Raw genomic sequence first — 14,149 nt, forward strand, 5'->3', positions numbered from 1 at the left:
AGGAGGAAGGAATCAAATTAATTTTTTTGAATAAATTATTCAAATACATATTTGGATATTAAAGATACTTGAGACCAAACATGACCAATATAACTAATCATTTGCACTTATATATAATATGTCCAAGAGAACTTATGCTTCATGCATTTAACCAAGAGGATGTGATTATTAAAGGGGAAAAAAAGAATAAAGCATTGTTACACTTTAATCCTGAAAGACCTAGCATAACCAAAGCATATGGTTTTGTGCTATCAAAAAAGTATATGACTGTGGTCTTCAGAGCTGGCCACATTGTGAGACCAAGCACAAAATGGGCCATATTGGACTAAAGTCGGCAGGGCAAACTGACTTCAATCCAATTTGCATAGAAGAAATAGACCAGAGGATTGCGATCGTGATCCTCTACTCTGCCTTCCTAGGGATAATGGGGGAGGGATCCGCGGCAACCCTACGACAGCTCCGCAGTAGCCCCACGGCCGCCGATCACGTCTAACCGCCGTGAGAATCGCGGCGGTGAATGGCCCATGATTTTCTTAGGAAGCTCAATAAAAATCCGTCATCCCTCTGCCATTGACCTATTGCCGAGCTCTCTCCTCCCTTTCCTTCCTCTCCTCCCTTTTTCTTCTCCTTCTCCTGTGGCCAACATGCCACCCCAGCCGAGCACCTTTCTAAGTCCTCTCTTATTGCTCTGCTCCATTTGATTCTTTCTGTTTCGAGCGCCACCTCCACCAGTCACCACCAATTGAGCAGCTGTGGCCAAGGCCCTTTTTCTCCATCGATGCACCGATAAGCCTCTTGCCCTGTTCCTCTAGTTGAAGCTAATGGAGAAGTTTTTCTTTTTCCCTGTTTTGGGCCAAACTAAGAACAATCTCGAATTTCCTCCTTCTCACCAGCCATTGCAGCTGCCACTGGCCGCCACTACTGTCGGCTGGCTGTCGACCGGACAACGTTCTCCGGCCACCCAGGTCCAACTTCTCCTCCCTCTCTTCCTTCTCTTCTCCCTGTTCAAAGGGATGAAGAACACCATTTTGGAACATGATTGGCCCTTGTTCATCCAATGTGGGCCTAGTGCATTCATTTTGGGTTGTGTTGGGCCTAGTTCATCCAATTTTGGGTCGTGTTCGTCCATTTCAGACCATACCCATTTTGGGCCTAGTTCACCCTGTTTGGAGACATTACTTATATGGTGAATGTTGTAAGGTGTACATTGATCACAAAAGTTTAAAATATCTTTTTACTTAGAACGAACTCAATATAAGACAGAAAAGATGGTTGGAGTTGCTTAAAGATTATGATTTATCTATACATTACCATCCAAAAAAAGCTAATGTCGTGGTTGATGCACTGAGTGAAAAATTTATGGATAATGTTGTTGTTTTACTCACCTCTCAGAGGAGCATTTTGGAAGATCTGGGGACAACAAAAATTTAAGTATGTTGGCATGATCTTGATATACATTTGGCTAACTTGTGTGTCCAACCTACCTTAATAGATGACCCCCCAGTTGCAAAAAATTAGAAATGATGTTGAAGCAGGTTCTCAGACAGAGTTTAGAGTGCATGAGGATGGATCATTGAGATTTAGGAACAGAATTTGAATTCTAAATGATTCTAAGTTATAAATAGAAATTATGAAAGATGTTCATAGCACCGAATATATAGTGCATCCTAGGAGTACTAAGATGCATAAGAATTTGAAGAATATATTTTGGTGGAATAATATAAAGAGAGAAATTGCACAGTTTGTGTCATGATGTCTGACTTGTCATCAGATTAAGGTAGAACATCAAAGACCGGCTGGATTGTTGCATCCTCTTCTGATTCTTGAATGAAAGTGAAAACATATTACAATAGATATCATCTCTGAGTTGCCTCGTACTCCTAAGGGTCATGATGCTATATAGGTGATTGTAGAGTCAGAAGAGTTTAAAGCAAGAATGATATTTGAAAAGTTTGCAGAACTCTATATTGAGTAGATAATGAGGTTGCATGGGGTACCTGTATCCATTGTTTCTAATAGGCACTCATGGTTTGTATCTCATTTTTGAGATAGTCTGCATAAAGCTTTGGGGACCACTCAATTTCAGTACAACTTTTCACTCTTAAACAGATGGCTAGTCAAAAAGAACAATTCAAATTTTGGAGAATATGCTGAGAGCTTGTGCGACTGATATGAGAGATCTTGGGACTACCACTTTTCTTTGGTTGAGTTTGCATATAACAATAGCTGCTAGAAAGTATTCAAATGGCCCCTTATGAGGCTTTTTATGGAAGAAAGTGCAGATCTCCTATATGTTGGAATGATATAGGCGAAAAAAAACTTATGGGTCCCGAGATTATTCAACAAATAGGAGAGAAAATCCAGCTAATCAAAGAACTCGTCCAGATAGCTTAGAGTAAACAAAAAAATTATGCAGATAATAGAAGGCAAGAATTGGAATTCAGATGGGAGATCATGTATTTTTAAAAGTGTCTCCTACTAAAGGGGTAATACAATTTGAAATTCATGAAAAACTCAGTCCACGTTATGTGAGACCCTTTGTGATTCTGAAAAGAGTTGGAGCTGCTGCATATAGATTGGCACTTTCATCTGCACGATTTGGATTCATAATGTATTCCATATTTTCATGTTATGTATGTTACAGATGTAGGCCATATGGTAGAAATGACTCCTTTGTAGCTCAGAGAAGACTTGACATATGATGAGCAACCTGTACATGTGGTTGATAGAAAAGAACAAGTATTAAGAATATTTTTGTTAATAAGAGAAGGTGAATATTGTTGATTCTTAGGTTAATCATGATATGACTATATTATCTCTCTGATAGATTCTTCTATTATTGGTATGCTAAAAAAAATTTGAATGACTAGGGTGAGTTGATCATTGATTAAATATGATCTAAATTTTTAAGTATCCAAATAAGTCATGTGTTAATTATTCTCTCTTTATGATTTATAAATTTAAGCTAAATTTAAAACCTTGATACATATCGAATCACAGTATCAATACTTTGCCTTCTCGGACTTGCTCTTATGATTTGATGCCAATCATTTTTGAGATAGACTATTATTGTCTAATGCAAATCATTATATGTTCATTTTGGGAATCACATTCCTAGCCACATAATGGTTTGACTCTAAGGTTGGCCATTATTTTTTATGGGATCAGCACTCTACCATAACAAATATATGAAATCTATTTCATCTCAAGTTCTATATCAAATACAATTAATTTTATTCATCTTATTGTGAAATGATCCCAATCCAATCTGGAGCGAACTTGCATAAAGAAAATGATTTCAATCTTAGATTTTAGTTAATCACTTAACTAGTGCTAATCCTGCTAATTTATATAAAATTTTTGATATTGATCCGAAGTTACCTATCACACCAATTTTGATCGAGGAGAATGAGATCTTAGATTTATGTTACTCAATGGGTTGAGTATCTCTAAATTTGGAAGATCTGGATTCTTCAAATTTCGATGACGAAATTTTTCTAAGTCGGCAGGCAGAGCCAATTGACCTCAGTTCAATTCAAATAAAAGAAGCAAAATAGAGGATCACGATTGCAATCTTCTGCTCTGCTTTTCTTGGAGTAACAAGGGTGGGATCCGCGACAGCCCCACGACAGCTCCGCAGCAGCTAGAAACCTAAATATCTAGCTAGAAATAAGAAATGCGAGCCCAATGAAATAAGAATTACTATTCCACATATTTTTTACATATTGGAAAAGGTTAATTTTCAGCCATGCTCCTTCTGAATGGGCAAATATCGAAAACCTAAATATTCCAGCGGGTACAAACTAAATATCATAGCCAAACAAAAATAATAGTCATTATTGTAGTTCTTTATTATCTATAGTTGTAAATAGTGAGCAAGAACAGAAGGTAGTGCTATATAAATGACTTTATTTCTATATATACCGATATATAATATTTTTATAATGTTTTATACTTCTTGTACAAATATATAAAGACATAATTGTGAATGTAATAATTAATACAGAGGATTAAATTTTACAAGCATGGGCAGTTTGAAATACAGTTGTCATGTTCATTATATAATGTTACCAGTAGTTGTCATGTTCATTACATAATGTTACCAGTAGTTTTCACAATATCTTGGGCTAAAATCGTAGTGTGATGATGGTGGCTTGAAGCTCTAATTATCGTTCTAAATTTTAGTTCTACGTAATGGCACATTGTGTCCACATGCTTTTTTGTAAGCTATTATTTAATATTTCGATATTTGTTTAGTGCCTTGACCTGAAGGTCAATTAATCTAGCCACCCCCGGCTCACCTAATCTAGTTGAAATATTTGGTGAGGCCAACTAACTCCACTTTTCCAACCTAATCCAGCAAAGTTGACCTAAATAAAATAAATAAGTATGTTTTCAATAGAAGTGAAAGTGGATTAGATATAAATTATTTTCGTGTCCAAGTCTATCTAGATATGAATAAAAATTCGAGCATCCAGATAATATATGTATCTATATTGATATCCATATCTGTGAAAAAAAGGGATATAGATATAACAGACAACTACGGATCTGTATCCAAGTATCCTGTTTTATTTATAATCTTATTTAATTTTATATAACACTCTTGAACTTCTAAAAAAAATATGACCATATTGATATACTATTAATTTGATTTACCATTCATTTATTAATTAATATCTTGGATTCTATGATCATAAAATTTAATTAGATATTTTCAGTATATGATTTGTATCCATATCCATTTAAAATAAATATAAATATATATTTTTGCATTTAAATATTATCTGTATCCATAATCTATATTTGTATTCGTCAAAGAAAATAAATATAGATATGGATCATTAGTATTCGATCTGTAACCCATCTGGTTTCAATCCTAGCTCTTTAACGATGATTGAAAAAAAAAGGAAATTGAACCTCAGTTTTTATGACATATAGTTTTATTTTCATTACAATATAAAACAGATATTTCTTTTAAAAGCTGGAGATCCCAGGACCCAAAGCCTCTCTCATGCATCCTTTCTTACTACTTTCTTCCACGCCTCTTCAACCGATGCACCACTTTTTAAAGGCACGTAGATCATAGGGGTGGCCGCCTATCCAGGCACGGATCCTCGATATTTTCCCGTGCATATATGGTTGCTGGCTGCGCTTTCACCAGGTCCGGATTATTAGTTCCCTTATATCCACCAACCTATAGACATATATCCCAGTACGCAAGGCTCTCCAGTTGTTCATAGACAAATCCTTTCTCCTTTTATAAATACACTTCTAGTGGCTGCTGCTTATTCTAAGCAAGCGCGGACTTCTAAGCATCCCTCAACTATAAATACCCCGATCTCCCACATACGAAGCAAAGCATTACGAAAGATTTTAGAGCCCAAGACTGCGAGGTGAAAGCCATGGGATCATCAAGCCTAATCTCTTTCTTCTGCGCCACGGTTCTAGTAATGGCACACGCCACCCTTGCCCAAAACTCCCCCGACGACTTTGTAAATGCCCACAACGCCGCCCGGGAGGCTGTTGGCGTTGGCCCGGTGTCATGGAACACCACAGTGGCGTCCTACGCCGAGGACTATGCCAACCAACGGAAGGGTGACTGTCAGCTAATTCACTCGGATTCCATCTCCTACGGCTACGGGGAGAACCTCTTCATCGGGGGTGGGCCGGACTTCACGGCCAAGAATGCCGTGGACCTGTGGGTGGGAGAGAAACAGTACTATGACTACGATAGCAACTCGTGCTCAGCACCGCCAGGCCAATCGTGCGGGCACTACACTCAGGTGGTGTGGAGAGACTCCACTGGCATCGGGTGCGCCCGGATACAGTGCGACAGCAGCGGCACCTTCATCACTTGCAACTATTCCCCACCTGGCAACGTCGAAAGGAAGCGTCCGTACTGAAAGAGGGCTCTCTTCAGAGTGCCACCAGTAGTAGTATATGATTCTATAGAATAAGGCCTGCTGTGAAGGTGACCTGAAGTTGCTGCAGGAATAACGAAGTGGAAGAATAAAAATTATTGCAGAGGGAGATGCACTGTGTTTGTATTTCATGTCGCAGTATGTACTCAGTACCAGTTTGTGGTGACCTTTCTTTTCAGCTCCCTTGTGTTTATTCCAGTGTGGAAAGTTGGAAATAATTCTGAATTTGTAACAAGGTTTTCATGTCCTAGCTTTGCTCTCAGTTAGATCTGTTCGCGACCGTGCCAGATCGGTTTTAGGCAGGGCTCAGCCTACGTTATAACTTGATATAATCAGGCTCGAGCTTGGTGTGTTTTGGTCTAAGCCTTCGGCCTAATTTTCAAGCCTGACACCACTGCTTATTTGAGCTTCGGATTTCGAGCCAGCCCTTACGCTTCATAAATTTTTCTTTTTAATTTAAAAAATATTAAAAAAAAAACTTCAAAAGATTTGTTGCCCCGAAGTACCTTGACCCATTGGGGCGGTAGGCGTGCCTCCCAACTTGCAAAGCGACCCACTCCATGTTCCCACCATAATCATCCACTGGTCATCCCCTAATCAACTTGCCGGGCTTAACATACAGATCCCGATTCATCCGAAAAGTTTCAGACTTGTTTTATATCTTAAACAACTATAAAAAATTAAAAAATAAAATAACTTATCCTGTTGCAGCCGGAGAATACATAATTTTTATTTTTAAAAAAATGCATGATGTCAGACACCCAAAACTCCACGTAAGTGGCTCTGTAACTTTTCTGTGATTTATTATTCACTACAAAAAAAAGTCGTTTTGGAGGCTTTTTAGAGCATGTACCGATGTTTATAAGCGTCGGTAATTTTGGTGTCGACGCTTTCAAAAGCATTGCAAAATCGTCGGGTAGCTGGGAATGGAAACTTTTTTCGCCGACGCTTTAAAAAAGCATCGGTAAAAACTAAAGCTTTACCAATGCTTATAAGCGACAGCTTATTTTGGAGCCCGGCGATGCTAAGTGTCGGCGGAAACCGAAGATAGGCCGACGCTTTTAAGCGTCGTCTAAGTTAGGCTCCCGCTGACGCTTTAGAGAAAGCGTCGGTATCTTCCGACTTTATTGTCTTTAGTTTCCGACGACGCTTTTTAGCATCGTCTAAGTCGGGCTTCCGCCGATGTTTTAGAGAAAGTGTCGGTATCTTCCGAGGCTATTTAGAAGCGTCGGTAAATTTTGGCGCGCCAGCCAAATTGCTGATATTTCTCCCTAGCATCGGCAGTTGGGTGTCGAAAATTTGTGCTTTTCCTATAGTGATTTGTATGTGTTATCAGCTAAGGATTTTGGTGTCACTAAAAATACTTATATATTTCATTAAATAGTACCAAAATGTTGGGACATATAATCTACATATATAAAATGCTAACTAGAAGGCATGTTATTCTGATTTCTTAACCCTATATACATTATCAAGATGTATCCAGTGCATAGCTGATGTGGACTAAACATATGATCATACGGATCCATATACACTCCTCTATTTAAATCCTAACATCCTTACCATGTTAACGGTTTACAAGCATTCAAATTTAAGCACAATTACCATAGATCTAATGCCAAACACTGCAACCAACTCATGGTCAACCCAAATAGACTCGTGCTATAGTATCTCCTAGTCTATCTGACACATGGGTCGGACTTGCTCTAATATTATTTGTAACAACTCCGAATTTTAACCAAAAAAGCTAGTTGGAAGGTAGTATTCAAGTTTTTTGGCTCTATATAAGTATCCAAGAACTAGATAATGTATAGCCAATATGGGCTAACCATACGCCCGCATGGTACTCATATGAGATCTTAGGTACTTGTGTAATGCCAATGAATGAAATTAACACATTCCAACGAGCTTTTTTGGAAAAGGTCCTGGGTTGTCACCCATAATGTCCGATCAGACTTGAATAGTGTATCATTGGGTGAATTATTACCGAGAGCATCCCCCAGATATTTTCTCATAATTTTTACTTTTGTAGCGTCACCACTTCAGACAAGCTATCAACAGTTCCATGTGTGTCTCGGATTGCACAAATCCTATTGTAAGTTCATGTAGGACAGCTATGCCGTAGAAAGTTCTCGCTGTGGCTTCATTTTTCGTCCCCCCCCCCCCCCCCCCCCCCCCCCCCCCCTTTTTTTTCCACTGTCACATTTCGAAATTCCGAAGGAGCACCATTATGAGAACTCAATGTGTGGAAATCACAATCTTAATCACAAGTCTCAATTTAATCTCTAATTCTCTAGAAGAGAACTAGAGATTACATTTCCATATGGTAGTGAAACTAAACCGCTTCCAGCTATTATTTCAGATGTAATATCGCATGATCTTTCCTAATATTATATCTCTTATATCTTCTTAGAACTAATTTGAAAATGCTTCACAATCCTCCTCTTCATGAACCTAAATGATATTAAACTTCTAAAATACTATAGTTAGTAAATTGGGTGGACAAGTCTTCGATGGCCTAGGCCGTCTAGAGATCAATGCACTTCAAAGATAATAATTCAAAAATATAGTATGCATAATGAGAATTTAGATAATGTCTAAAAATATATATATCAAGAAAGATCTCTTAAGTTAGTAGAAAGCACCAACTTGCCGTTTTCAATACTTATTTTTACCTCCATAACGCTACATGTTGAAAAACGTGGGCTGCCAAAACAAACAATTGCCTTTTAAATTGATGATGCTACCAATTCAATTGTTTAAAATATGCAAGCAAAACTTAATAACCAAATGGGAAGTTCTGACTTGTTTATATTCAATACTAACTCATTGGTTGATCTTATCCTCCATGGTCCTACAATGCAAAATATACATAGGCAACAAGAGCAGTTTTCTTTTTTAAAACATTGAGTCAGCAATAGAATTATTAGAAGAAATATAAATAAAATTAGTAAGTATGCATAAAGTACCGACATGTTATTGTCCAAACAATTTCAGAAACTAGATCTCATCATGCACCATCTTACATGATGCAAAAAAATATAAGATAGCTAAGACGATTATTTATTATTAGAAACGTAAATGTCTATGAGTAGAGCATATCTTCATTTAAATCTGGTTAGATCTAAATCAGATAGTAGGGATCCCATATTGATGACAATGTTGTTAGATGTAATCCACTATGCCTAAACTAATTATATACCAAAAATCATATGAGTTGGAGACTTCTAGTCTATGCATCAAGTGGTCAAAAAATTTAACAGTTTACAATATGTAACAATATATATTATTTTCGACTGCTTGATACATAGGCTCAGAATCTATAAATTACATATTTTTGGTATGTAAACAGTGTATAAGAAGTAGATTATATTCAATTGCTCACATCATCGATATGAAACTTCCATCATTAAATCTAAACCTGAGTGAATCGTTGTAGATCTCTCTCTCTTTATATGTTTGTCTGTACAAATGTGTGTGTGTGTGTATATATATATGTATGTATGTATGTAGGTACATCATATGTATGTATGCATGTACATGCGTATATATGTAAGTATGCCCATGTACATATATGTATATCTATGTATGTATTTATGTATATTGAGAAATAGAAAAGGATTCTTCAATCAAAGATGGTAGACCTACTTAAGTCTAAAATCAACAATGAGGCATTCGAACTAAATATCCGCACTATTAATCATAATTTATATACCTAAAATTACAAAGAACTGAAAATCATGTATTTTGATAGTGTCATGCCTCTGACCCGAGATCGCAAGCTGGGGGTCGCGGCATCCGCTACACACTCATAAGGAACTCTCTCCACGAGCATATAAAGCATCTCATCATGATATCATAATCAAGCAACAAAAATAATTTAAATAATAATATTCAAATTCTATTTAAATGACAAAATTAAAAGTTTTACAAAATCAATCATATTTCAAAATCTTACATCAACTCTAAAATAAAATCTACTATAAATAAAGATGTCAAAATTTTGTCACTATTCACTCTCCCATGATAAATCTTCAAGTCAAGCTAATTCTTCAGATCTATAAAAACTAGTAAGAAATTGTATGATGAGCTATACAGCCTAGTAAGTAATAAATGCTTTAGCAAAATAAATCAGACAATAACTTAAATAAATTATAGATAATAAGCATATGAATTTCATCAATTTAAAGCCAAATCTAGATATGCAACATTATCAAATATTACACATACCAAATTTTTAATTTTTCTCAAAATTTAAATGTCATTCATAAATCAATTTCTTTCAAATCATTAAAATCAAATCGAAGGCCCAAAACTATGATCACATCAAAGTACCACCGCATAACTCCTAATGGTAAGGTATTGAAATACCAACGTATAACCACCACTGGCAGGGTATCAACGTGCCAACGTATAACCCCCATTAGTAGGGTATTAAAGTAGCAACGTACAATCCCCACTGGTAGGGTATCGAATGTCAATATACAACCTCCATTGACAGGGTATCGAAATAAAGCACAAGAACAAAAAAGCACAAGAACAAAATTACTGTGCAGTATACTCCAAGACTCCCTTCTTGTTTTTTTTTTGGTTTTATGTGTGTGTGTGTGTGTGTGTGTGTGTGTGTGAGAGAGAGAGAGAGAGAGAGAGAGAGAGAGAGAGAGAGAGAGAATTTAAAAAGAACATGAAAATAAGCTATTTTGTGGTCCCTTTGGAAAATGACTTTCATTCGGGCAGATGGCAATGGCGCCTCTTGACGTAACTAAACAAATATGGCCTCTACGTGTTGCTAAGCTTCTATTTAAGCCAATATTGTACTGACAATTTCAGGCTCAACACTGGAGTAGGTCCTCTTAATTGTTGTAGGTAATAGGTCAAGCATTGAATTGCAATCCACCTCAATTTAGGGCCTACATATGACAGGCACATCAAGTATTGGTTCTTCATATAAGCTGGTTTGGAGTGATGATGCCTCTTCCTATTTGCAAAAATGAAAAAATGTTGTTCGAAATGTGCAATTGGCCAAGAATCATACAATATTAAAGAAAAACGTATATATAATAATAAATCATCATGCATCAAATTCATAAATCAGAAATAATTCGAGCCATAAAATATTTATAATTTACAGATAAATCTATAAAAAGGGTTATATTAGTTACCTTACAAATGCAATCAAACTAATAGGTCAAGTTAATTCTGAAAATTCTTCTCAGAGCCTTAGTTCGATGAGGTGGTCAAGTGGCTCCTTCCAGCGGCGAATCAAGGGAGAAGATTGGAGGAGCTTAGAATTAGTGGCTCAAACTCGGATGAACTCGATGGAGAAGGAAGGGTTCCTTAAATAGTTGATCTCGGCCTTATCTGGCCAGACTCTAGATCACGATGAACTTTCGATCTTCATCGCGATCAGGAAGGAGGAAGACTCTCGGCTTTATCTAACAAAAGCAGTAGGTTTGACTAATATTTGAATTAAATAATAAATAAAAATAAATACTGAAACTAGATTAATACCTATCACTAACACATCAGAAGCTTGTGCATCTTGCTATGTGAGAGCATAAACCCTTCCTTGGGTCCAGAGCTTCTGACTTCTATCCTTATTTTGTTCAGTTGTTTGGGCAAGTTGATTCTCTTTCCTTTGTGGACATTTAGTTATTTTGTGGCTCTTCTGACCACAACTAAAGCACGTACCAATGTTCTAGCGGCAATCCTTCTCTACATGAGCTTTACCATATCTAGATCATTTGTTGCCATCCGACTGCCGAGCGTTATGTTTGCTAATCTCTTGTTTGAACTCTCGGTATTTCTGTTACTCTATCCTTACCATCAAGTAATTTTTTCACAACAAACAAAACAAGAAAAAAAATTATGTGGCCAAAATCAAGGCCTACCAATCATAATTTGGCGCATGGCACAGTAAGAACTAGTTTTAGTTGGACTCATATTTCTAGGCTAATCAAAATAAGAAAACCCAATAGGTAGCTTTCTACTTGCTTTAGCACTTTGGAAAGTCCAGGCCCAGTGGGACAAGGAATACCCATCTATAAAAGAGGGGCCCAAGTTGCTAGATATTCATCAATTTTGGACCCAAACTCTACCCAATAGAAAATTAGGTCGGGTCAGTTCGTGTCCACAGCTACAATTTTTGACCCAACGGATCATTCGGATCGGGTCAGATCCATATATAAACCAGTCCTAACCCAAAAAAAATTCGGGTCCAGTTCGGATCTGGGTCGTTTGGTCCTCATATAATTTTAAAAAAAAATATTTTCAGATATTTTTAATAATATGAGAACATAAAAAGTTTCAGAGTTTGTCTGATTTGAAGAATAATTTTTCTCTCTGTTTCTGAAATAAGAGAATAGGTGGACTCTACCTAAATATTGCTTTTGCGGTATTCAAAACTTGTGGAAAGAAGAATATGCGTTTCTAAACTCATGTAGATACTTTCTGGGAGAAAGGTAAGTCCGTAAGTTAGACTATCCTAATAAGACTACAGAAAGCAGTGCAATTCCACTACTTCAGAGAAAACCAGCAAAATTTTCAAAATAAAGGACAAATATAATACTGAAGCTACAGCATTGTCAAAGGTTATCTATAAGTTTCTTCGAGGCATATTAAAGTAATAAAAAACGCATCCAGTGCAATAAATCTGTTTGCAACATTTTTTGCATCCACCATGCGTCTATCATTCAGCCCAGTATAGCTTGCTGTAAGAGGAAAAAACAGATTACATTTCTGAAGAAATTTGTCAAGCATGGAGCATAAATCAAAATCATAGATATAATTCGATGAAGAAAATGAAGGCATAGCATTCAGGTCAAATTCATCCAGGTCTCAAAGATGAAAAAAAGAAAAAAAAATCCAAATGAAAATGCGAAAAGTTCAGAGGTTATCAATAAAGGCAGCTGAACATTTTTCCAAGTGATGATGACAGCTCCTTATAGTTGTTGTAGGTTTTCAATAATAATCCAGAGCCTCACCCAAAATGGCTAGTCGGAAGGTATTATTTGGATTTCTTGATCCTGTATAAGTACCCAAGATCTACCTAGCAAATAACCGATGTGAGACTAAATACACGCCCGCATGGGTCCTCATATACTCCTTCCGTTTAAGCTCTGACGTCCTTATCAGGCTAAGAGTTCAAATCCATTCAAATCTAATCACAAACACCACGATCGGCCCGTGGTAAGTCCCAATGGATCTGTGCTGCAGTGTCCCCTAGTTTATATAGATTATGGGCCGGGTCCGCTCTGATGTCATTTGTAACACCCAGGATCTCACCCAAAATAGCTAGTCGGAAGGTATTATTTGGATTCCTTGATGCTATATAAGTACCCAAGATCTACCGAGCAAATAACCGATGTGAGACTAAATACACGCCGCACGGGTCCTCACATTTTCATATCAACTTTCCAGAGGTAGAGGGCTCCATCCATGCTAACCTTGACATGCAAACACCCAAATCCTTTTTTCCCTTCAACATCTTCTTTGTTCTTCGATGGGTTAGTAGCCATCGTGTTCTTCTGATAACTACGGATTGGTGGCCAACCTACCACCTGTGCCCTGTTATATATTACATATACGATGATGGTCAGAATTCCTTTTAAATTTACTAAAAGCCAGTATGTTTATGATTGTATCGTTAATGTGAAAATTTTGCCATCGATGCATGAACTCCAAGCTAAGAGAAGGAAACTAATGGGGCAGAGAAGGCATGAGCAAACCATGAAACTCAAGCCAAAAATTATAACGGAACATTCCATAGCTAACATAACACCGAAATATCACTGAAAACAAAGCAGACAATAAGATGATTGAACCGTGGATTTCATAAATAAAATAAAAGAAAAATCACAAAATCCATAAATTATAAACCCCTACTATGGAGATTGGACCATGAGAACAAAAGATGGATAGAGTTCAAACCAGACTCAGATCATCACAGACAAACAGAAAAAACACAAAAAGGAACAACATCAAAGCACTGAAGAAATGACAAATTGTTTCAGCACCATGCCCCAAGAAAAAAAAAGAAAAGAGAGAACTATGATCGGTAAAGACAGAAAGAAGAGAAGAGTTGAAACACGAAATAACAGACTCAAAACCATCAAAAGCTTTAGCAGAAATACAAGATTGTATCAATTCCCATGTTACCACAGAAAAACGCTTTAAGTATCATTCCTTCAGCAAAGCAGAAACTAATCTAAAAGCATAATAAAATT

At 36.9% G+C, this 14,149-nt stretch overlaps 1 pseudogene; it reads left to right on the plus strand.

The window, feature by feature from the left end:
- Positions 1-5,066: 5,066 nt before the first annotated feature.
- On the plus strand, positions 5,067-6,159 carry LOC103713663 (pathogenesis-related protein PR-1 type pseudogene; annotated as a pseudogene).
- The last annotated feature ends 7,990 nt before the right edge of the window (positions 6,160-14,149 follow it).

Source organism: Phoenix dactylifera, chromosome 1 (assembly GCF_051530095.1).
Source record: "Phoenix dactylifera cultivar Ajwa chromosome 1, Ajwa_hap1_PhDact_Kaust_v1.1, whole genome shotgun sequence".
NCBI lineage: Eukaryota > Viridiplantae > Streptophyta > Magnoliopsida > Arecales > Arecaceae > Phoenix > Phoenix dactylifera.